Here is a 27,181-nt window from a genome sequence, read left to right on the forward strand (position 1 = left end):
TTCGATGTATGGCCGAGCTCTTCTTCCAATTTGTAGTGTGCGGCTTGATGTTGTTCTAGAAATGAAGGGGCCTCTACAGTTTAATACCGCCGCCGAACAGCTGATGGTTTTTTTTTTTTTAATTTCATGGACAAATACACCCGAGGAGCAACCCTTGTTCAAAAAACAAAACTTTTTTCTTTCTAACATTTAGTGATTCATACCCACAGTAGATCTCGAGCCCATGCTCTACCATATGGGATGCGCGCAAAAATTTATTTAGCAATGGCAGTCGCCATTTAGGAGCATTATATTAAATACAAAAACTCATTTCATTTAAAATTTCACATTGTTTTATTATTGCTTTCAATAATTTTTAACCAACCTGTGGCATGTAATAGTACACAAACACAACACCTATATTACACTTATTTTTTTCATTATCGTACACAAAACTATGGAACAAAATTACTTATATCAATGGAGGGTTATTAAGAGTTGTCCAAAGTATTGATCGTAGGTTAGTGATATCGGAAAATATAGTCAAGTTATAATTAGACCGATTTCGTTCTCAAAGGTAATCAATCAAATTTGTAGGAGTCAAACATAAATTAATTTTTATAAATTTAATTGAAATAGGTATACATATCTAAAAATTTCATAATTGTTTTTTTCTTTTTGGTCTGTATGCCAATGCTTTGGGTAGCCACTTTTCACTTTCAGAAGTGCATATATTTTGGGTCGCATACTGTTTTTAGCAAATACCTGCTGTAATTTGAAACCATTTTGCTTCTATTTGTTGCCATAATTATTTGAGGGCGCGGGAAAATGTCTCGATTGCTGAGAAAAATCAGTTTAGCTCAGGCCGTAAGTGTTCTATGGGATTGAAGTTCGGGGAGCGCGCAAACCAGTCGAGCCCTGGTTAGGCTTTTATCGAAGTTTTTGTTTCGTTATCTTGGCGAAAAGAGGTATTTCCAAGGGAAAGATTCCCTCTCTTCTTTGCAAACTCTTCATTCCGCGAACTTTTTCACCTCCACTAGTACATCAATTTTAGCTGCAGAAAATAATTTCTATATTAGTTTTCATTATTTAAGAGTTCAATAATAAATTTATTAGTGTTAAAGAACAACCAGCAAATTTAAGTAATAACAATTGGTGCATATTGATAAATATGGATGCATATATTTTACTCGATCCGACATCTCACATTTAATCCGTCTTAACTGAAATTTATTAAATTTATGCTTGAAGCTTCAATAATGAACGATGAGAAGGTCATTACAACCCTGACTTAAAAAGTAATTACAATTTTTAAAAGGTCAACTTTACACGACAGCAAGCGGCAATTTCAGAACCCTATAATATTTATATACGTACATACATACACATATAGTATATGAGACTGCAACACAAATGCCGTGAAAGAAGAAACCCAAATGGCCAACCCTTATGTTGATAAATTTTGTTGAAGTTCCTCACTTTCATAGCGGGTATTAAAATTACATACAACAAGTAGTGAAGGAGTACCTACAGTGGCGGTGAAAATAATAATATGTAATTATTATAAGGCTACTGCGAACCGTGACCAAAAGAGATATATTGGCAATACATCCAATGTGGTGCCGCTTTTTCTGGTTAACGCAGGACATTCACAAAGAAAGTGTTTTGAATTTTCAGTATCCATTGCACAGAATCGACAGATGATGGTCTCAGAGAGTCTAATTTTGTTTAAGTGGTATCTCCGGCTACAGTGGTCTGTAAAGTAAACAGTTACTACTCTGCTGAGCGAAAGTAGCTTATAGGAATTGTTTCGCTTATAGCTGACCTGACTTGATGGAATTCCGCCAGTGTACAACGAATTTCTTCTCCTTCCACTTTCTGAGAAATTCGTTAATGTGACTTTTTAGATCAGCCATTTCATTTCATTCATAACCCTCATGTCCAGGAATTCAACCCAATAATTTTGTGTTGAAGTTCCTTAACGTGTGGAGTCATTTACCATTTTTGAGGTGATTGCAGTTGATAGAGGGGCTTTCAAGGGCAGTTCACTATCTGAAAGTATGTAAATGTGGGTTGCTCACATTTTCGTACAGAGACATTCCCTCACACATATCTCGAAGATATGCATGTATTCATGTCTGGAAGATTGTTGGGTAAACAGGGCGGGTCGATTTAAAAATCGCTCATTGCTCTGTAAAAATCGTATTCTAGGGATCAAAATAAGAAACTTTGCCGAAGGAACCATACCTCTAAAACGAATTCTAATGTCTCCCAATTTGGGTCGAACGAAAAATCCCACTTTGACCCATTTAGAGTGCTCCAATCGAGTCCAAATGTATGACCGACCCCACTAACTTTGGACGGCCGATCCACCCATGCCAGTGGCACACCCCCTGGAACTCCCCTGGGGGGTTCCCCATACAATCATTTCAAAATATCACCATTTTTGGCCTTTACATGAAAAAAGAAACTAAAAAGTTCGACCCAAATTGGGGGACATCAGAATTCGTTTTAGAGGCATGGTTCCTTCGGCAATGTTTCTTATTTTGACCCTAGAATATGATTTTCACAGAGCAATGGGCGATATTTTTGCCTCCCCACCCTAAGCTCTTGACTGCAACCCTCAAGGAAGCGCCAGGAAGCCGCAAGAAAGGCTACATGGCGAAGATCGCTACAAAAAGAAGTCGATGAACGAAGGAACGCACTAAAATTGCTTGCGAAAAACAGAACCAGGTATAAATGCTTTATTGAGGCCGTATGCTCCAATGGAAAATAAAGGAAATTATGATAAAACGAACGCTCGAAATATTTTTATGTAGAAGAAAATGCGCAGCAGTCAAAAGTTACACCATCACAAAAACTGTATTCCCAGAAATTTTCTAAAAATTCTGACTAAAACGCTGGAGATTTTGTGGCACTTTTTAAAATGTTATTGTAATTAAAGTTAAAAACTTTGAGTTAATGGTTTTTTGAACTATATTTTTATAAAATGATATAAGAACAAATACAAAAATAAATTAAATAGAAAATTCTAAAACAAAAAATTAAAAAAAAATAAATAAAAGATATAAAAACATAAAAAGTATATTAAAAAGTAAATAAAAATGAAATATAAAAAAAAAATAATATATATGTTTATATAACAAAAAAAAAAATTTAAATTTTAAAAATCAAATAAAATTAAAAAAAAATGAATTTGAATTTAAATTGAAAATTCTAAAAAAAAAAAGTAAACAAAATATTTAAGATATAAAAACATAAAAAATATATTTAAAAATGAAATATAAAAAAAATATATATATATAATAAAATAAATTAAAAAAATTTAAAAAATCAAATAAAATAAAAAAAAATGAAAAAGTCAAATAAAAAATATTAAAACAAAATTATAAAAAAACATAATATAGAAATAAAATAATAGTAAAAACTAGTATTATTTTCACGCTCAGTGTGTACACGTACATATATGAGCAAATAAATACATATCAACAGATTCCAAGCCCATAGTCCACCACTCAGGTGTCTTTCTTCTTGGTCGCTTGATCAATGCGAATAAATAAAATGCAATTATTAATGACTTCCAGCCTTAGCGACGGCGTCACAGATGACGCGATTTGAATAGCTAATGTGTTCTCTACAACAACAGCAACAACAACAAGTCATGCAAATTTAGCTGTACTACATATATGCAAAAAGCAATAAACAAAAATATGTAAATTTAACTTGCTACCCAATTGGCGTTGTGATCCTGCATTGAGATTTCCTGTCAAAGTCACCAATCGTATCGCAGCTGAAATACCAAAAGGAATTCGGGTTATCATTATTCTTAGTCTTTTTGACGTGACCTGTATGTGAGAGTAAAGTATGTGGAGGTATTTCAGCAATCGGATGGTTTTGCATTTAAATAACCGCTAATTTCAATTATTTTTCTGGTCTTACTTCCAGCGCAAGCCAAGTAGCATTCAAAATGCATTCGCAAATACACTGCGCAGGCAGTTGTGTTTATTACGCGGAAATGCACTTAACGGTAACGACGTACGTATGTTTCGCCTTATTCACTAAAATATTTAGAAACTTTCACCGAAAAAAAAAAAAATAATAATACAATAATAAAAAATAGTTAAATAGGTGATGAATTATATTCGTTTTGCGTTTTTTGTCAGTCCAAAGTCGCGCCTGTGTGCTCTCTTTTCTGTTAAAGAGAAACCGATTTTCTTAAAAAAAAAATGAAATTTAAGCGACGCCACTCTAAGTCACTTTAAGAGTATAAATCTTGGCTTAATTAGCTGTACTGTAAGTGTCAAACGTACAAAAAGATCATCGACGATAAACTAAACTAAACTAAATAAGTTAGAAATGCGATGGCGGGTTACTTCGTCACTCGAAGCAGCTTAGGATGGGTCAAAGATGAATTTTCTTAAGAAAGGGTATTTAATATTTTTCATTTTTATTTTACTTTAAAATCACTCTTCTCCTTAGTTCATTTTATTTTACTTGCTCTGGTAACCTTTAAGTGCAACTTCAGTTTGCACTTTGCGGAGACTTTTTTCTTTCACTCACAGCAAATTACATAAATGTGGGCCAACCTCCTGAACTAATGTTTCATACATTGCATCGTAAAACGAGCTCAAGTTGTTTGAAAATCATAATTTCTTCAGAGCTTTGCAGATTTCTTTTTTTTTTTGTCTCCTTGTTCTTATTATATATTAAAAACATTTAATATTTTAATGCCCGTGCGCACTAAAATATAATAATTTAAATAAATTCGTACCATAACGGGTGTTTTCAATAGCCCTGCAAAATCGATCATTTAAAATAATAATAGTTTATTAAATAAAATATTTCCCAAAGTTTTAAGGCAATTAGAATAAAAGTCGAGAAGATGGAGCCGCTTATTAGGTCAGGTCGATCGAATGCTCCAAAATCCTTTTAAATATATGGAAGAAGACACACAACACCGTCAGCACAAAAAAAACTGTGAAAATTTAAAGCGCTTTTTGAGCCATTTCAAACAAGCCTCTTTATTATAACAAAATTCAATGTGCTATAAAATTGCTTACACAAAATGTTTCTAAAAAATCTGATTAAAAGATAAGAATTTTTGATAAAAAAAATTTTAATTTTTTTTAATCTGCACAAAACTGGAATTTTGGGGTTAATATAGTTTTTGTAGGAGAATGAATAATAAATTGATTATTTGCATACTGCAGCTGTCTAGTTACCAAGTGTCAAATATGATTGAGGTACGACGCCTTTTACAAAAATTATAAATTTTTCGATGGGGTGATTAATTTGGCGCTACCTTGTATATAAAGCGTTTTTCAGTAAGAGCGCTTCAACTTTTTTTTGAATAAAACACAAACGGTTTGACTTTTTTAACTAATTTCTTTTTTATTATCGAGTTTGAACATATACATTTAAGTATGAAATTCGATTTCTTTTGCATGACCACCGCGTGCACGTTTTACGAAGTCCAATCGTTGAACCCAATTTTCGACCACTCTTTTGCATAAATCGGCCGAAATTCCAGCAATTTCGCGTTCAATATTGGCTCTGAGCTTACAAATCGTCGCCGGCTGGTTACTGTAGACCAATGACTTCACATAACTCCAAAGAAAATAGTCTATGGGCGTCAAATCACACGAGCGCGGCGGCCATTCGACCGGTCCATTTCTGGAAATAATGCGCTCATCGAACTTACTCTTCAACAAATCAATTGTAGCGTGTGCTGTGTGGCTTGTGGCCCCGTCCTGTTGAAATTACATGTCGTCTAAGTCCATACCATTCAATTGCGGCCAAAAATAATCGTTTATCATGTCGCGGTATCGATTTCCATTCACAGTAACGTGGCGATCGTTCTCGTCAACGAAAAAATATGGGCCAATTACGCCGCCGGCATGTAAACCGCACCAAACAGTGATTTTTTCGGGATGCAACGGTGCCTCATGAATCACGTGTGGATTGCTTTCTGCCCAGTAACGCATATTTTGCTTGTTGACAAAGCCATTGAGCTAAAAGTGAGCTTCCTCACTGAAGATGCCGTAATGCTCTTAAAGTAGCAGCAACAGAACGATTATTTTCATAAAAAATTTGCACCATTTGCAATCGTTGCTCAAGTTGTAGCGTTCCATGATGAAATGTATACTAATGAAGTTTACAAATGACAAGCGAAAAATAAAAAATATTGCGTCGTTCGCCCTTCCTATCGGAAAAAGTTGAAGCGCACCTATTGAAAAACGCATTATATAGTGCATTCTTTTAATCAAAGTTAAATCAAATTTGGTAATTTCGACTGAAACATCTGCCTCCCTAAAGAGTCGTCCCATAGTGATGTCATCATTAGAATTTTCAAAACTTGGTTAGAAACATCAAAAATAAAATTGCAGTGCTTAATATATATAATAATATATATAACAATAATTTTATTTAACGCACTGTACCATATAGTAAATGAATCGGAGTAGAAAAACTGCTATGACGAAAAAAAATTTGGAAAGCAGTAAAATCAATTTGAATGGTATTTTTTTACCACCCCATCAAAACAAAAACCGCACAACGCAAAGTTTCAAGTTTTGTACAACATTTTTGGAATTTTTCGGGGTATTCAGTTTTATTATTCATTGATTTTTATGCAAAAAAGTGCAAATTTTAAATTACTACAAAATATCGTTGATTTTTCAAAAAAAAAAAATCCCTATGCAAAATAATTGCTGGATTTTTTTTTTTTTTAATTTTTAAATTTTATCAACTTTTTAACTAAAGTTTTTGAATTTTTCTGGGTATGCAGTTTTATAATCCATTGAATTTTAAAGTGAGAGTTTTAAATGACTACAAAATTTCGTTGATTTTGAAAAAAAAAAATTCCCATACAAAATAGTTGCTCGATTTTGTTTTTTTCTTTTTAATTCTTACATTTTATCAACTTTTTAACTAAAATTTTTGCAAGTTTTAAATGACTACAAAACATGGTTGATTTTTGAAAGATTTTTCCCTCAGGTGCCACGCCTTTGCTGGAAGAAAAAGCCTAGCATCGTCAACAAAAAAAAAAAAGTCAAAACTCAACCTACTCCATGAGAGTCACGCACAAAATCATTCCACTACGGCGGCCGCCTTTAATATTACATTACTTGTATAATATTTCGACGGATGTCTGCATCGAAAATTCCAATTAATCGTTTTCTAGGAATTTTCATTAAACTTTATTTATGCATGATTATTTATATATGGAATCTTCATAATCAAACTTAGCGTTGGCATCGAAAGCATCTCCCAGAACTTTACTATGTGGTCGATGCATTTAATTCGAAGCTCTCCCTGTACATAAGTGCATAGGCATGTATACTACGTGTATAAATATATATGCACATACGCGAGTTTTCCCTACACACTTTTTTCTCCATTACTTGTCAGGTTATCTCCATTTGTCTAATTACTTATCATCAACCCAAAACTGTCGCCCGGCTAGCAAAATGAGCAAGAGACCTAAGCAAAGCAGCTGATTCAGGCGTGGGGTGTTGCTGTGCGACTACATATAGTATGTTAATATGTGTAACATGTACGTATGGGTGTGTAGATATGTCTGCGTACGCTGATTGAAATCGACGTATGACACTTTTTTCACTTTTCTTGTCGGTGTAAGGGTAAATGTTCTTCTAAGGTGGGGGCTGATTGGTCGTTCGCTTTCGCCACATCGCGAAGAAGTCAATGAACTCGTCAACACATCCACAATCCATAGTATGCAGCAAGGAAAAATTTGTAAATTGTGTTATTTCTACTATCTCTAAACAACAACAATGGAAGAAAAGCACATGGTTTGTTGCTTGTTGAGAACAATGAAAGCATTTTAATTTCAATTTTTTTAAATATTTTCTCGAGTTCACTAACTTTTTCGAATACGAAATAAGAAATGTTCAAACCAACTTACATTTACGTTTACTTTCACTTGAAATGAATAAAGGTTTGTTGCTAAATGACTCGTGCCAATTTTCTAATTTTGCCACTTAGCTATGTGCCTGTAATAGAAAACGATAGGAGAGAGGGAGACAGCGGGGTGATTGGGTAAATGTTTGGGCCGCGGCAACAGTTTTTGGCCGGCATTTTATTTCTAGAAAAGAGAGATAAAAATAAATACAAAAGCGTAAGAACGTGGAACACGAATGAGAAAAATTAGAATAGTCAATTTTAATTGATTTTAAATTAATTTTACTTCATCTTATACTGCATGAGAAAATTTTTAAGTATTTATTCTGCTGGGCCATTAATATTCTTTTAAATGTCTGCATACATATGTACGTATTAGGCCGGGTCGATTTGTGGGGAGGCAAAAAGATCGCCCATTGCTCTGTGAAAATCATATTCTAGGGTCAAAATAAGAAACATTGCCGAAGGAACCATGCCTCTAAAACGAATTCTGATGTCTACCAATTTGGGTCGAACTTTTTAGTTTCTTTTCTCATGTAAAGGCCAAAAATGGTGATATTTTGAAATGATTGTATGGGGAACCCCCTAGGGGAGTTCCAGGGGGTGTGCCACTGGCATGGGTGGATCGGCCGTCCAAAGTTAGTGGGGGTCGGTCATACATTTGGACTCGATTGGAGCACTCTAAATGGGTCAAAGTGGGATTTTTCGTTCGACCAAAACAACAGTATTTTAGCGACACATTTAAAAAAAAAAAATATTACAGATATAGAGAAATGGCTCAATAGATGGCGTATACAGGTAAGCCCAATAAAGTCCACGCCAGTTAGCTTCACACTGAAACAAGAAACATGTATTGCCGCCATCTTATTCGATCAGCAGCTTCCACAAGCGGATAAGATGAAGTATTTGGGTATGCACGCCTGGTCTTAAACTCACTTCTCTACAATGGCTTATGGGAAGAAGCTCAGTGCTATCTCTAGAAAACAAACTGCGAATAATCAGCAGAGACTCGATTTACTCTAGCAACGAGGTAATACGAAACAAAACGACGATACTTTCAGTATGGGAAGAGATAAAACGATTGAGTGACGAATACAGCAGTTGTTTGCCAAGCCACCCCAACGCGTGGTACACCTCATAAAACCATATAAAGAAAAAAAATATTATGATTAAAATCATTAAAAAAATATTAAATAACAAGTCACTAATTCACTTATTTTGTGCTCTTCAAGGTCGCCCCATTAGTCTAAGTTATATAAATTGGTTAATGTTTAGATTTAAAACAGATTGCAAAATAATAAAAGAAAAGGATCAACTAATAATAAGTTTCAATAATTATAAAGCCTGGTTCTATCGTTCAAAATTGTACGTCTATCTACTTGACAAACGTCAAAGATGGCAAAACGAAAGGCACCGTCTAGAAATTATTCAACACTGACATCCACTGATACTTTTCAAACCTTCATTCTAATAAGCCATTTCTCATAACAATTCAATAAAGAAAAAGAGGGCAAATCATTCGCTTGTAGAAAAAAAATAATGCTGTATATATTTTATGTCTACAACTGTATAATCATTACAAAGGAGCAGAAGATTGGGTTTTGATTTTAGGCGTTAAATAACGCAGATTGTTAGGATTGAACTTAATATATCTATGTGCATGTGTATATGGTACTTGTTGTTTACCTAAATTTCACCTGCTTTCCAGACATTCTACAAACTCTTTTACTCACAACCATGTACGAGTATGTGTGTATAGGCATGGATGTGCATATGTCCCGTGATAGCTTTTATTAATTCCATATTGTAAATTGATTTCTCCATACTGTTTTGTTGTTGGTCTGAATGCTACAAGCAAATCGTGTTTTGTTTCTTTTGATAAGTAATACAAAAAAAATCGTTTTAGACATTTATCTTCTGACAATTGTAGGGACTTTTATGTAGGAGGAAATCTATACAAACTATTTTCTTAGTTAAAACAAATGGGTGGATTGCGGGAAATTCGAACGAGAAGAATTAACAATTTACGTACATTTGTAAGTATGTAATAATGAATGGCATTACGTAGGGAGCAGCTATGTATTTATGTAGTGTGATGTATATAGGTAAACTTTAAATTAAATTTATCTAAATTTTTTACCACAAGACTGCAAACAATTAATATTTGTGTGGCATTAAGGTTTCTGATATTTTTTTAAATTTTTTTTCTAATTTTTCTCAGTTCATCTTACCCCATAAAACCATTAAACATCAAATTTCAAACCCTGTGCATATTAAAAAAAATTCGGCAAATTTTCAAGTTTTGTAGTCAGAATTTTTGGAAAAATTTCGGGTATGCAGTTTTATATCTCATTGAATTTCCGTACAATACGGTGCAAGTTTTAAGTGACTCAAAAATCGCATTGATTTTTAACAATTTTTTTGCTGATGGTGTCGGGTTCGAGTATTCGTTATTTGGAGAAAATACAATCCCACTAGCAAAAAGTAATTTCCGTGTGTAAGAAATGTAAATATAAATATGTTTTTTTAAATAAAAATGCAATGATCGGTAATATTTTAATTGAGATTGCGCATTTTGGGTATTATAATAAACTGCAAATAAAGATGAAAAACCACACAAACAAACTCTATTTGTCTTTGTCGAATGCTGTTGCCGCGCATGAGCTGGCTTAGTGATTGAGACTCGTGTGTCATTTAAAATGGCCGCCAGTAGATCAATCATCAAAATTTATGCAATGCAATTGGCACGCTACAAAAGGTGGCGGAAGAAAGTAGACGGACAATTTTTTCTCATCGAAGCATGAAAAATCGCAACTGCAGCTGAACAAGAAAGTAAACCGAAATAAGGAAAAACTATTATCCCTTCATATGTATATGTTTGTAGGAATGTTCAAAATAAATCTACCTCCAATTGTAGGAAAAATACCTTTATCTGAGGCATTTTTTGCCTGCATTTAGGAATTGAATACATGGGCACACCCCAACAACAAATACCACAGCCTGCTCTAGTTCCCTAACAAATGTGTTCAAAATAGAATTTATATGCCGATATTACTGCTTTCATGCCATAGATGCAACACAGCTTGCAGTAAAAAGGTGCAATTTCACAACGTACAGCCAACTGCAAAGTAAATAGCCAAATAATTAGTACAGTCTTATGGATGGTGTTTGCTGCTGTTGGCACCGAAGATGCGGAGAAATTCTTAAGCAAAAAACAATGATCGGCAAATTGCAAAAAATGTGTGTAAGTAATTTTTGGAAAGTTAGCTCTGTGGGTGTGTTGGTGTTGCACCATTGGATAGTCACTTTCATATGGACTTACAATGTTTTAAATTTTTTTTTTTATATTGACTGCTAACACTATGGAATGATATACTGCCAAGACAAGATGGCATACTTGTTCATTTCCCTGTGTCAGTTGTCGTTAGTTCTTTACTACATTCGAGCTATAATAAGGAGCAGTACGCTCTGCATTCCCTCTACTGATACCAGTTACAAACCAGTGCTAAGTTAGACAAATTACGTTGTAAAAAATAACAGGCTTTCGACAATGAATTTTCCTAAACAGCACAAAAACAAACATACGTGTAACGGCGATTTTTTAATTTTTATGAGGGGTTTTTTCATGACGGCAATACACTCGGAGGTTTGCCTGCCGAGAAGCGACATCATAAAAAAGCATCTGCCGTTCGGAGTTGGCTTAAAACTTTAGGTCCCTCCACTTGAGGAATAACATCAATATGCACGCCGCAAATAGGAGGAGGAGCTCGGCCAAATATCCAAAAATGATGTAAGCGCCTTTTTTTAACGTATCGGCGATTTGAAAGTTTAGGTGGGAATTTGTTTTATTGCTGATAAGTTGTTCACCCTTTTGCTTTCCTATGGTAAATCGGCATAGGAAATAATGGGATCCTTACATTTTAGCAGTTGTATGAAAAAATAACGGGGAACATTTTTGATTAATATTTTAACCCTCTAACTCCTTATTATATGAGCTTTTTTGTATCTTTTGTGAACATGGGCCGAAAATACTCATAAAAAATTTGTGTGTAACATTTTAACCTTCTCTCTCATTAGTAGATGGATCTTTGTTGCCCACTTTGCGAGAACGGTCCAAAAAATATACAGCGCAGAGGGATATAACGGGTCAAAATGTATTACAAAAATAGTTGCCATAAAATTCTACTATAAAACTCTTAATATGCCAAAGCTCGAAATATTTTTGTGTAACATTTTAACCCTCTTTTTCCTTAGAAGATGAGTATTTTTTGTCTCTTTTGCGCGAAAGGGCCAAAAATATACATAGCAGAGGGATATAACGGGTTAAAATATCCCACAAATATATTTTTCATAAAATTCTAATATAAAACTATTAATATGCCAAAGCTCCAAATTCAACTTAAACACCGAAAACAAGTCAAAACGTGTGTAAGTTACTTCAGTTGTGTATTGAAAAAATTGTTTTGGCCAAATTTGAATATACGTAAGCTACCGTACACATTCTCCGTTTTTTAAAACACGCTGTATTCCCGCTAAATGCCTCTTCAGGTATACTAAAACCATCAAGAATATGTCAAATAAATTTATATATTATATTTTCTGTATTAAGTTTGATTTCTACCAGTAACAGTAACGCCAATGTAAAATACTTGACCATTTGGCACTTTCACGATTTTAACAGAAGAAAAGCATTGCACCAAATCCTGCAACATTTGACCGTCGCTAACTTCATCTCCCAAAAACGCTCTCAGTTACAGTTCTACGCAAAAACCTCTGATTAAATTCTTACTCACAAGGAAACGCCACTTATTTTGTACTCAATACCATAGATTTAAAAACTATTCTAATTTATTAGGTTACTAAATTGGGAGAAGACTGATAATCTTCTAGGCCCAACACAAACCGGCGTTAGGGGCCTATAGTCCTCACACATTCGTCGTGTGCAAGATTTGCCTTCATACATGCCTACGAAGTAGTTCGCAACTAGCCGAAATCTTACTAGTCCTCAGTTAGAATTTATTTTCCTATTATTTTCCCTGCTGTGTTGTGGTAACAGGACATGCAATCGCTCACTTCGTCCAAGAAACAAATACAAGCAAATCAGATTAACTAGCTGGCCGACTTTATGGCAAATAGTGATAACAAACGCTACAAAAAATAGATGGGATATGCAGGGGCAGAAGGATATGCTCAGCGATTGTAAAATGAAGAAAACAAATGTACGCGCAAGGCATTAATGCGCTGTGAAAGGCAAAGAAGGTAAAGATGTGAAATTTCTTTCCATTTTAAGCCGTGAAATTTTTGTTTGGCGCAATGAAAATGTGCGCACGCGCGCCATAGGCGGCAAGGCATACAAGCCTACACAAATTTACCTGGTAAGAGAGGATTTAAATGGGGTAGCATTTTTCATAGTTGATTAGAAATGACAGCAATTTGTAAAACGAACATCGTGCAAAAGGAAATTTCACAGTGAAATTGTTTATGGTGCGTATGTAATATTTTAAAGTCACTCGCTTGTTAGTTAGCTACCTATTAGAGAGACGGAAATGCTTGACTAAGTCGTCTCAAAGTCTTCCTGCTTTCAATGGTCACAATGTAGATAATAATAACTGCCGGACTATTTTAATTCTTAAGATTGGTTAGAAAACTGTGTAACGATTATTCACTGCTAACGCCTTTTTCATGGCTATTTCAGCGTTTCAATGTAGCTACTTCAGCGTTGATGTTTAGAGTTTATGAATCAATAATTAATAGTAATAATATCTAACAACACTGTACGACAAAATCAAACTTTTCCCAAAATAACCAGGTTCCGACAATGATTTTAATAGCGCCCAAAAAATCTCGGTGAAAGATTAAAAAATTAAGATTAAGTTTTTTCTAAAAGCTACTCATAAAAAATATCTGCCGTTCGGAGTCGGTTTGAAACTGTAGGTCCCTCCATTTGTGGAACAACATCAAGACGCACACCACAAATAGGAGGAGGAGCTCGGCCAAACACTCAAAAATGGTGTACGCGCCAATTATATAAATATATAGGAAACTACATATGTGATCCTTTTTAGATATGCGATAAGTTCTGCCGCATGGGGAACATCTCTATGGAATGAGTATTTTTGATCTCTTTTTTGATATAACAGGTTAAAATGTATCACAAAAATATTTGCGTATACAGTTAAAAATAACGGCGAATATTTCTGTGGAATATTTTAACTTTCTAACTTCTTAGTAGAAGGGTATTTTTTCACTTTTGCGGAAAATTGTCAAAATACACCTAAACGGGTTAAAATGTCCACAAAAATATTTCTCATAAAATTCTACTTTGAGTTTCTGAATACATCAAAGCTCAAAAACAACTTAAACGCCAGAAATAAGTCAAGTTAGTGTGTATTAAAAAAGATTATCTTAGTAAAATGTCAATGGAACTGACCGTATAAAAGAAAGCTCCAGGTGTAAAAGAAATTTGTTTCGGTGTTTCAACAAGTATTTATTTATTACATTTTTTTGGCTCGTACACCTACTTTTTTTGTCCCATTTACTAGGACCCACTGTCGGAGCCCCTAAAATAAACAAAAACGGCAGCCGATATCCACGAGATACGTTTTTTAAGAGGTGTTGAGTGTTGAAAAGGCGACTAGTGACTGAATTACAGGAAGCATCCCTTTCCACTTCAACGACGTCATGAAAATATGGTTAATTTTAACCAGATCTCGGTCACGAACATCCCATTATACCAAAATTACTAATCATGCCTGTTTTAATTAGTACTGTTCTTTTTCTTTAGATTAGCGTTATACCCGCCTAATGGATTTTGGCCGAATTCAACAAAGCGAGTCAGCCATTTCTTTTTTTTTCATGCTAACCAACGTGGCCAAATCGATGAAAATTTCGTAGTTTCTTTTTGCAAATGTTCATAAATTTTACATAGTATTTTGAACCAAAAACTTCAAGAATTGCGTCAAAAATTGGTGTCATTTTCCATATACTAGGAGTGGAAAAAAATTACGAATCTCAGTTTTCCAAAGGCGTTTACAGCAGCTACTTGAACTGTCTCTGAATGACTTCTAGCACTCAACAAGGGGAGAGTCTAAGATTTCTTACTTGAGTTTCACAACGTTTAGCTAGAAGTCTAACCATTCGTTCTTGAATGAGAATTTCGCCTACTTAATACTAGATTGCCCAAGGATTGACCGGCAAAATTCAAACTTAGATTCCGCATATAAAAAAAATATAAATGCTGCTAAATAGGTGTATCCTTTTTGCAATACGCCTTGTGCAATTTTATACTAAAATTAAATTAGCTACAGAACTGCATACCAAAAAACTTTCTAGAAATTCTGATTAAAAAGCGTGGAATTTGTATAAAAAATTCGAGGAATTAAACAACATTTTATTTTATAAAACTTGCAAATTAGATTTGTATGAGTTTTGTTAGAAAATTAGCTACACTTATATAAAAGAAAATTATGAAAAATGAAAAAATAATCAAAACTGGTAAAAATGTAGACGTGCTATCGAATAAGTGCACGCTAAGGTTGTACTAAGCGACTAGTTCTCAGATAAAACCAATGAAACGCTAGAGAATCGACTCATTTTTCATTATACAGTTCGAGAAGACCTTTCTTAATACGCAATATTCGCATAGAGAGTTAACACATTTTCAGCTTGCTGCCAAAACTCGAACTTTACCTACAAAATAATTCATTTTGTTTTGACAGTAATTCAACGATAAGTTGTCTATAATGTTTTTAAACAAATTCTATTGTAAATATTTTAAAATTAATTAAAAATTATCATCTAACTAATTTGTCACTGCAGTCAAACTTGAAATATAAAAAAATTGATGAGACGTGTAAATTACTATGATCGCTAACGATTTATTGGTTTGATTTATGGAAGACAGTATGATGGCACTGTTTTTTTTTGTTGATGGTATTTTTCGTGGATATAAAAAAAATTGGTACCTGTACTCCGTATTGAAAGAAAAGGCGGGACAACTCACGGTATAAAATTGTCTTGTAAAATTCAATGGGCTATAAAATAGCATATCCAAACAAATTCAAAAAGTTGTTAGTGTTAATGAAATTGTGAAAATTTGTTAAAATTGTCAGGCAGTAGAAACAATGCGCTTTTTTTGCCATTGCGCACTATGGCATGGAATACATTTCTGAATTAATTGTGAGAAGCAAATTTCAGCAGCAAATTTTGGCTACTTCTATATTTTTCCGTTTTTATTTTATTGATTTAAGTTTTTTATGTTTACGTTCTCTCTGTGGAGAAATGGAACAGTACCAGACTAACCCAAGAACTATCACTACAGCAACACTACCAAAACCTTTATAGGCATTACAACAACAAAAATTTAGCCCCACAACTCTTCAAGATGCCATCGCCCAATTGTAACATTTTCGATTTCTCAAAAACTTGCTAAATACTCGAGCCGATATATTTGAAGGCTAGTTAAAATGGCCTTTAGAATTTGCAGTTATGTTTAAAGTGAAATAAAATGAAGTGAATTTAATAAAGTTAATATAAATCATAAAATATCTACACTCTTTGCTCACCGGCATTACCAGACAAGAGAATAGTTGAACAATGTGAATATCGACTCTAGCCTTATCGCAATTTCTAAGCAAGCAAATTCATCTTTAACAGCCAGTTGAGTAAACGAAGAGTTAAAGGGCACTATAAAGTTAGGAACAATCGAGCTCTTTTTTTCAACGAAAAAAGGTCCCTAATCTTTTCAACTCTCTCAACTAATTGCCATTGAGGCCAGAAAGCGTACAACATTATCCACTTTGTGGATCTTCTTGTGGAGCAGCGACCAAACGACCATTTGCCCAAAATATGATATTAAAACATAAAATTAAACAAAGTACAGTGCAATTTCAGCTGAAATAACGACAATCAAAAAAGAAAAAGTAATGAGTGATGATGGCAAATGTTTATGTTGCAAGCTGCAATAACAAAAAATGACTTCTTAGCTTGTTGGCCTATACCCTTACGTCCGCTGTGTGCCATCCATCTATCAAATTTTTAGAAGTTCTGTCGCTTATTACGATTATTGCATTATCACAATGGAGTATTTCTGTACGCTTTCTTATTTGCAACACTCTGAATGATGGTGCAGACGAGCCAAAAATAAGAAAGATGACAAAACATACGCAGCATAAGTACAGTTGGCGCAATAGGCCACTAGGCAAAGCCACATTGCCGAAACGATCACTTTGTCCAAGAGAAGACGGACAATCACAAGGCGTTTACTACTCAAGCATTTGTATGAGGAGAAAGAAAACAGATTCAAAAGGGAATACGCACATAAATGAAAAAAATGAGAAATGCAAAAAAAAGGAAAAAAACAGGAATAAAAAACAAAACAAGAATAAAAATGCCTAAAAATACAAAAGAAAACGTATTTACTGTACATATATGTATGTACATACGAGTATATGCATTTTGTGTGCAAATTGGAGTCAGTGAGGGCCCACAGTGGGGCGGAATGAACTAAAAGTTGTTACCAACCAAACGACTAAGCTAGGAAGTAGTACATCTATTCTTTTAATATTACGCTTACAACCGAAGTTATTAACTTTCGTCAGATTTTCCATTGTTGAAGGCGTATTATACAAAGCCTATTTGGCCATAAAGTGTCTAGCACTGATTTGGGAATCGGCCGAAACCTCTATCTCACACACAGTTCTGTCCTCATTAGAATTTCCAGAGCCTGGTTTAGGAACATCAAAAATCAAATCGCAGCACTTTTTAATTCATTTTTCATTCTCAATAATTTTCTCTTTCTCTACTTGTGTACTCATCGTTTATAAGAGAGATGCGAAAGGTAATATTAATAGTACAAAGCTCAAGTCTTGTGTGTTGTCGTGTTTGTATTTGTAGTTTTACCATTTTTTCGATATTTCTCAAATCTCAAAATATGGCGCCACTTTTGAGTGGATGTTGTCTGAGTAAAAGCATTATAAACTCTTCCATCAATTATAGTAATCTCGTGTGCTGAGATTTTTCATTATATATCGATATCATATCAATCTCTTTAGTATCTTTGCTTTTCTAGACTGTTGGAACTAGTCTGATTTCTTAATAAATTCAATTTTCAAAGGCCTGCAATAGCGCGTTGAAAATGGAGCCCTTTTTCACCCAACACAACGCGAATAGGCCAAATGCTGGCTATGAAGACAGCAGAATCAGAAAGTTCCTTGCCATGAAACGCTTACTTATACAAGGTGGGGCAAAATTAATCACCCTCCTATCGGAAGATTTATAATTTTTGCAAATGGCGTAGCATGTCAATCATATTTGACACTTGTGAACTAGATAGATGAAGCACACAAGAAGTATGCAAAATAAAGATTTCCATCACTCAAAATATTTTTTATTTGTTAATTAGACATTTGCAGTATACAAATAAATAAGCGATTGACCGCGTAAAGGTCGAAATAAAGATTTCCATCACTCAAAGTATTTTTTTTTAGTAAAAAAATTATTCAAACACAAAATTGGATGACTTCTTTTGAGCCACCGTGTACGAACTGCATATAGCCTGTGCTACCAACGAACACCCACTAACGCACGGCCCACGACAAATGATGGCACATTAACTCTCCATTGGACACCTTTATTAAAATCTTCGGTTGAACACCCGGCGCTGGCCTTTTTTCGTCGTATTCGGGGATACTTTTTAAAAGGTTTTACATATAAATCGATAGAAAGTAAAATTTTAGGAAGCTACTTGGAAGCTCAAGTCTTATATATATTTTTAAAAATTCTATTTAAAAAGTGTGAAATATTGATGAAAAGTTGTTGACATTTTTTTGAATATTTATGCACAAAGTGTGGTTTACTTTTATTTTATTTATATTTATTAACATTTATATATTCAAAACAATAAACAAAAATTCTTACCGGAGATTTTAAAAATATTTAATTTTTGTCAGCTTTTTTCGTCTGCTGCTCCATTGTGCGGCGCAGGCATAGGATTTGGTTTGAAAACACACAAAATTTAGGCCGCTTTAACACAACGTAGATTAATTTTCGTTTTGAAGAACAGTTAAAAACAACGTAAGAAAGAGAAGTATTCATAACGATAATCAGTAAGAAACGAAAACAAAAATTGCCGAAATAATAATGAGTAGCAGGATGCAAATATCGACGCTGACGTTGAAGGAGCCACAACAGAAAGTACTGACTGATACATACATACATACATATATACATACATACTATGTGCATATTTATTTAGGGATATGTACGTATGTCTGTGCGTGTTTAAAAGCAAAACAAGTCAGCAAAACAAAAAGGTCTGGAATTGAAAGGATCAAAATGCAATCAGACACGAAGTAGACATGTGCAAAAATTACAAACAAGAGTACAAGCTATACCATATAAATACATACATATAGTATGTATATATGTACAAATGTAGGCATTTTGTACTTGACGACGGGATAGTCGATAGTGTTGTTGGAAGAGGGCAAAATGAAGGCTGCAAGCGCGTAGTCATTACTTCTGAAGAAAACAATAACTTAGGGCTACTCGGCATTTGGTAAAACAGTAAGAAGATTACGGTGACGGCATTCTCGAAACTAAAAACAACGAATTATAAGTACACACACATACATACGTATGTATGCACATACACGAATGTCTGCTTCTCATTTCGCAAATTTTGAGCAAGCGAATGTATTTGGCATGAATGCAGATGATTGGCAAATTCAGGAATCTTACTGGTTCTTTACTACCACTAACACAAATTATGCATGAATATATGTGAATATGAAAAAAAAAAATCGTCCAATTACCCAGGAGGGAACCCGAAACCAGTGAAAGATATTTTTGCGATTTAAAAATTTTACATTTTCTCTCTCACAGGGATCAGAGCCAATAAACGGATTCAGTTCTACAGGAATCTTGAATTAGATCAGCGATGATGTATGCAAATTACACAAAGAGCAATGATCCAGTCTAGAACACTGCAGAGCTGCATAGTTCGTTGTGACAAGCCCAAACAGAAAAGTGTCGAACTTTCTATTAGAATTTGGAAGGAAAGACGTTCGGTTGATGGTCGGGATTATTACAGAACACAACCCATGGGGTCAGCATATGACCACCATTGGAATCATTGAGGACCCCATTTGTCTTGCTTAGAGGAGGCGAATGGCACTGAGCATTTTCTTTGTGAGTGTCCTGCCTTTGCTAAAGCAAGGCTACGAATTTTGGGTTCCGTTGCCATGAGAATGAGTAATATTCGTTCAATCAAACTGGAGGACATTTTCCGATTTGCCAAAGAATATAAAACTCTCACGGGACTAGTTACCTCTGTCTCTGTCTCTGTTAGATCCTACCTCTTTCACGCTGTCAAAACTTGACTATCTACCCTTTGAATACAATGGGCTTTTTAGCCTGAGCCGTTCAGGAGTTACCAATTTCTCGGTGCTCCTTGGCTCGCCATTTTCAAATTACACTTTCAAGGTCACATTTCGGACGTCGACTACTCTGTGACGTGGCAGCCAAAGTTGCTCGCTCAATTCCGTTTTTCATCACAGCAGATTGGCCAAACCTAGCAGCTGTGGCAAGACTTGGCATTCACTATTTTCACAGTAAGTTTTAATGGGTTGTTCATGGAAAATACATTGATAGGCAACTCGTTCTAAATGTATGAGTTGCTGCCTGTAACGATCCTCATAGATGGTTCCACTAGGCTGTAGCAATTCCTAATACATCACACTTCAGATCCCACCAAATACCCCGCATTACTCTCCTGTATTTATATACATATGTTATAATCGATACATTTTTTGACTCCAATCCCGATCCGATGAAAAGCACACTTTTGAGATGATTACACTTCAACATCTTCCAGACAATTATGGCAAAACGAATTTGAAATTAAGTTAAGTATCGTCGCATGATCACTAAAATACCCCCCACTACCGTTTTTTCCTTAAACGTACCCTCGAGCTCGAGGTCAGACCGAAATCTTGTCCTTGTTTATATGTACTCTCGTCCAGCTGTTGCTGAGCTGACTCAAAGTCCACCAAAATACAAGGGCAGAACACGGGAACCCGTGATAAGCTCTATCTTTCTTTTGCACTGAGAAATCACCTGTTTGTAGCACCGGTGTGCGGCGTATCTGAATAACTTTCAAAGGGTATTACTTTAGTGAGCAGCCAAACGACTGCTTCTGCGATAGCTACATACGTTTGGAAAACACTGTAGTTCCGATAGGTCGGTACCTTGAACTTAGCTTAATGAGGAAAAGATTTGTTCACCCACTTTTCTGTCATCAGTGAACACGTGTGGTTGTGAGTGGGAAAGGGCCCAACATATGTAGGTGTAGACTGGCCAATACAGCGGAATGAACTCGAATTTTCTAAGAATTTTTAAGGGCCCTTAGTTAGACCCTCTTTTCCACTCTTCTTAACCTAACTGCGCACGGATAGCAATAGATTTATCCGAAATGTACCATTTACTTCAATGTGGGTAGCCCTTTGTACACTCTTCAGGTCGGTTGGACGGGCAGCGTGACAGTGCACAATCGGTTGCTCTGCTCCTCATTTTGAGCATTTCCTCATGCAAATTGCAATATCTACCTCGCCTCTGTGGCTTTGTTACAAGCAACCGCTGAGTAAATAAAGCTAGAATAATAAAAGTCGCCTTTTCGCACATTACGAGATGGCCTCCTTAGTTGCCTACAGTTTCGGATATAGTAAAAACCTAACTCGAGTTGAGAAAAATCAAATAACACGAATTATTATTGGCAACTTTAAAGCAACTATAAGCGCACCAGCTCGGTTCTAGTGGATTTCCCTGCAGGGTACTGTTGCTAGCACTTTTCCTTTGTTGCGTCTAACTCGTCCTACCCATAGCCTGCCTCATTACAATTTACTCCATTTACTCCATTTTCATGAAATACTCATAGCATGGCAGTGACCGTATTTCGGTGAACATCTGTCGCATTAAGTGGCAGCCGCTGTGTGACTACAACTGTTACTGGCCTCACCACATCTTGTCTGGCGTTGTCTTCTCTTCGTCTGTGGTTGTGGTTGTTTTGTAAAAGAATTTGTGAGCAACAGCTTCTTTTGTGCAACAGTTTCTTACTACAGCTGCACCTATTTGGCTATGAGTGTGGCGTGTTGAAACACGTTTGCCAATTTGCCAGTTTGCACACTAAACCTCCACTTTACTACCAGCAGGACCACCACGCCGAGATCGGTAGCAAAATACCCAAAGGCGATTGTGTAAGGCTTTGCGATGCGTTCAGCCCCCGTCTGCCTCCCTGGTGATCACATTGTGTATTGCTTCATATATACAGATATGCCTACACATATACAGACAATCACGTATTGGTATCACGTGTGTTTCATTGATAGTCCATTAAAACTCCAATACGATATTGTTTGTATGTATGCACGTATGTATGTATGTGTGTATATATTAAATGTCGTTTGTTCTGTAACTGGTTAACTGTTCACTGTCGCAATCAAAATACGATTGTTTGAAAATTAATATTGCGCTTTTGCCACGTGTTGCATGCGCTGCGATATAGGAATGAACGTTGAGCCGGCGGCAGCACAGGAAAGAGAGTGTAGACACTTATTGGCATGGATATTAGGTATAAATAGTTTGACGGGGATCGAAAAGGATCTTTATAGCGTATAATAAAATATGAACATAAGAATCGCAGAGGCAACGTAAATGGGACTATTAATATGTACTATAATGTACATATGTATGCCGCTATTGCTAGAGAGATACAAATTTTCATTTCGAAATTTCAAATTTACAATCAGACACAAATCAGACAAATTTCGGGCGTACTAATCGCACGATTTCGATAAATACACAGAAATGGTCATCAACTATTTTTTATGGTCTATGACGATATCTATTAACGGTATCTAATTAGATCAAAATGTGTATTTATGCGTCATTTACGAAGGCATAGTAAATTGAATTGAAGGCTGTTTTTCTTAATTTTTTGATTTTTGAGTAAACACACAAGCGATAACTCAAGCCGTTTTTCTCGAATTTTTGATTTAATTAGTACGTTTCCTTCGTGTTTCTAGCACACCAGCGAATCACAACATCTAATCTACCATACTTTGCCGAGATTACCTTCATACCACGGAAAAAGTATTGTATACTCTAAATATGTGCATGCGTGGCTCAGAGCGATTTGCAAGCAAAACGGTCTATTTGTCTAATTAAGTAAATTACCAAAAAAATTAGAAGAAAAAAATCAGAAAAAAAAATATTACTCACAGAATGTTCAGAAATATCGAAGTATTGTGCAAAAGCCTTACTTCTGTAGCCATCATTACGCATACACGGTATTGGCCAAAACTATAGCGCCCTCCCTAGTGCATTTTTTGCGATTGCTGATTTTCTCAAAACAATGAGATCAAAAATAAAAAAATAAAACAGTATAATTGAGAGCAAAATTTTTATATCAAAAGTTTAGCATAAAAGAGTTCATAGTTAGTCAAAAAATCAATGGACAAAACTAAAGCACCCCCTATATTGGCTTGTGTAGTAGACAGCTGCAGTATAGGTACATACAGACAAGCAATCGAGCGAGTAAAGGTCAAAATAAAGATTTCCATCACTCAAAATCATTTTTTTATTTAGTAAAAAGTTAAACCAAATTGGGTGATTAATTTTTCGCGACCTTGTATATATAAGAACAAGAGAAATTTTAGATGGATTCTGATCCATCGCTCACCTCAATCGCCCATTTATTAGCGAAAAGAAAGCTTGACTTTTATTACCTTAGAAGTAAAATCACATACAAATATGCTTTGTTTAATAAAACCCTGAATTCATTAATAAATAGATCAGTTTAATAAATAAGAATTGGTTGATACAAATATTTTCAAAAATATTATTAATTATTTTTTTTTTTTTATTAATTATTAATAATTCTTCATTTTCAACTTTGTTGCTTATTTGCATCGCATTGGTAGTCAGAATCGTAATCAAAATCCTCCGCAGTAGATATATTGTCCATGAAGGTTGGCTTGACTAAAAAAGCCAACTCGTCGCGCGGGAGTTTCTTTAAATTTTACATCGAAATTAAAAAAAAAAAATGTTTAAAATTTAAAAAATTTACATTGAAATAAAATGTTACTTTTTTTATTTTTTCAAAGTCCTTGATTCGCAGGAATTTCGTTAGCAATTTTTTTTCTTTTTAAACGCATGCCATCTTCGTTACAAGTCAAGTCGTGAAGAATTTCGTAAAACTCCTTTTTGGTGGAGAAGTCTGTTTTGATGTTTTTCTTTAAATCTTGTAAGAGGACTGTTGCATTTTTGCAGGCACTAATTAATATGATGCTTTCCATTTCAATTCAACCGGGCTACTCGGGTCATGTTCTTCGATTTCGATGTAACTTAAATATGTTGCTCTCTGGTCAAAATAATGAGACACGTATTTTTTTGTTCGCCCGAAAAAATTTTTTTTCAAGAGTTATCGGCAATTTTGTTTTTTGCCTCAAACTCGATTTTTTTTAATTATATAAGAAAAAAATTTTTTGAAATGCCCATAACTTAGTCAAAAATGAACCGATTTTAATAATTCTGGGTTCAAAATGATCGTAATTACTTACACAAGCGACTTCATGTAGAAACAATTGCAAAAAAGTAGTTGAAAATTTTTTATTTAGTAAAAAAGAAAAAAATTTAAATTTTTTCAAAATTCAATATTTCAAAAACAGCATTTTTTTTTTTTATAACTTTTTCCAAATCAAAAAAACATCTCAAACTTTAATTGAGCTGCATGCCTAGTAGCTAAAATGCGTTGTTTTTGAGTAATGAATTTTTAAGTAAACACCCTGTTTCGCACTTTTTGTTTTTTGCAAAATAAAAAATTTTCAACTACTTTTTTGCAACTATTTCTACATGAAGTCGCTTGTGTAAGTAATAACGATCATTTTGAACCCAAAATTATTAAAATCGGTTCATTTTTGACTAAGTTATGAGTATTTCAAAAAATTTTTTTCTTATATAATTAAAAAAAATCGATTTTGAGCCGAAAAACAAAATTGCCGATAACTCTTGAAAAAAAATTTTTTCGGGCGAACAAAAAAGTACGTGTCTCATTATTTTGACCAGAGAGCAACATATTTGAGTTACATCGAAATCGAAGAACATGTCCCGAATAGCCCTTTTGAATTGAAATGGAAATAATCTATATAAGAAAATTTTTTTTAATTGCTCATAACTTAGTCAAAAATGAACCGATTTTAATAGTTTTGGGTTCAAAATGATCGTAATTACTTACACAAGCGACTTCATGTAGAAATAGTTGCAAAAAAGTAGTTGAAAATTTTTTATTTTGCAAAAAACAAAAAGTGCGAAACAGGGTGTTTACTTAAAAATTCATTACTCAAAAACAACGCATTTTAGCTACTAGGCATGCAGCTCAATTAAAGTTTGAGATGTTTTTTTGATTTGGAAAAAGTTATAAAAAAAAAAAAATGCTGTTTTTGAAATATTGAATTTTGAAAAAATTTAAATTTTTTTTCTTTTTTACTAAATAAAAAATTTTCAACTACTTTTTTGCAATTGTTTCTACATGAAGTCGCTTGTGTAAGTAATTACGATCATTTTGAACCCAGAATTATTAAAATCGGTTCATTTTTGACTAAGTTATGGGCATTTCAAAAAATTTTTTTCTTATATAATTAAAAAAAATCGAGTTTGAGGCAAAAAACAAAATTGCCGATAACTCTTGAAAAAAATTTTTTTCGGGCGAACAAAAAAATACGTGTCTCATTATTTTGACCAGAGAGCAACATATTTAAGTTACATCGAAATCGAAGAACATGACCCGAGTAGCCCGGTTGAATTGAAATGGAAAGCATCATATGTATAAGTGGTGTAATTAAGAACTCGTTTACTTATTGTTTTCAATGAGACTAACATTTTTATTACTTTTCTTTAGAAAATCTGACCTGAAACAGCAGAGCCTTGCGGCCATCTCTAATCCACATTTCAAGCATATCAGCATCACTTAATCATCAAAATGGAGAAAAAGTATTAATAGCGTCGCATTATATATATAATTACGAGTAGGAGCGAGTAGCTAACTAACTTTTTGTCCACAGAAGAAGAGACCGTTGGGTTATATTCTATTCAAAAACAGCTTAGCAACAACGCATACAGACCAAAAATATAGCACACAACCATATGTTTTCGAACTAGTTTACTGAATTTTTCATATTTATATTGAAATATCTTTTCCATTGAAACAATTTGTTGTTAAAATAATATTAGAGCAATATTTTGATTGCAAACATTATGGGGGCAGATACCTGTAAAATTTGGGAAAAAAAAAATTTTTTTTTTTTTCATAAAATGTTAATATCATCCTTTAAGAATATGTCAAAAAAAATTTAGAACGTGAATTTAAGTATTTCTTATATTATAAATCGTCAACCGTGACGACTCTATTCTTTGCGCTCGGGCGCTGGGAGAGGTATAGTATAGTTACGTTGTATTCAAACTTTCGAAGCAAAAATAGTAGGAAAATTCGCCCCTATCCTACCATGGGGAGTCAGCTTTGTGAACACTTTTCAGATGCCAGAACAGTAAATGATGGTCACAATGGAGCTTCAAATCCGGGCCTATCGGTAAATCAGAACCAACTGTCGTAGGAACATGGTACTTTGGTACAGACAAGTTTACAGTACTGGAATCGGTTGAATCATTTTTGATTTGTTTCACTTTCAAAATTGATTTTATGATTTTTAATACTATATATTTTAGTTTATAGATGTTCCTCTTTTGGAAGTTTATAAAATTTATTTAGAATATGGCGAGCAACGGGAAGTTGTTGTTATTGTTGTAGCAGTTTATCAAGCCCTGCGGGTAAGGGTCGAAATCGTTTATCTCATCTAACGGTATACTCAAGACATATGCTGTTTCGACGAGGTAGGTCCAAAGGGAGAGAGGTATTAGATGAGTGGATTTAAGGAGGTGATTAATTTCGTGCAGGGTGCCTTCAAATGCCGGAAACGGCAAGACGTAATTTCTTATAGTTGAGTTTTGACTATGCATTGACCGACACTTCTTGACCGCGGTCCTTTCTTCGACAGTCTGGGCAGTACGCCAACCTAAATCCAATCAATCTCCTCCATTATATCAACAGCTCTGGCCATTTTGTCAAATAGCGGGACATAGCTGCAGTCATACTGATTAATATTTTTTTTTTTTGGTTTTTGCGATTCAAATAAATAGAAGAGCCAAAATGGACAACACTGTCCATGTAAAA

General features: G+C 34.4%; 1 protein-coding gene across 2 annotated transcripts in view; it reads right to left on the bottom strand.

Annotated features, from left to right (window-relative positions):
* Positions 1 to 770: 770 nt before the first annotated feature.
* The window catches only part of LOC129238819 (mitochondrial cardiolipin hydrolase), a 38,902-nt gene continuing 12,491 nt past the window's right edge, over positions 771 to 27,181 (bottom strand). Inside the window, exon 5 of one of the 2 annotated variants that reach the window (XM_054874013.1) lies at positions 771 to 1,033. The gene's annotated coding sequence lies outside the window, so the exon portion shown is untranslated. Of the gene's footprint in view, positions 1,034 to 4,747; positions 4,774 to 27,181 lie in introns of those variants that run through there. The other variant, XM_054874012.1, reaches the window with a different exon arrangement.

Source organism: Anastrepha obliqua, chromosome 2 (genome assembly GCF_027943255.1).
Source record: "Anastrepha obliqua isolate idAnaObli1 chromosome 2, idAnaObli1_1.0, whole genome shotgun sequence".
Classification (NCBI taxonomy): domain Eukaryota; kingdom Metazoa; phylum Arthropoda; class Insecta; order Diptera; family Tephritidae; genus Anastrepha; species Anastrepha obliqua.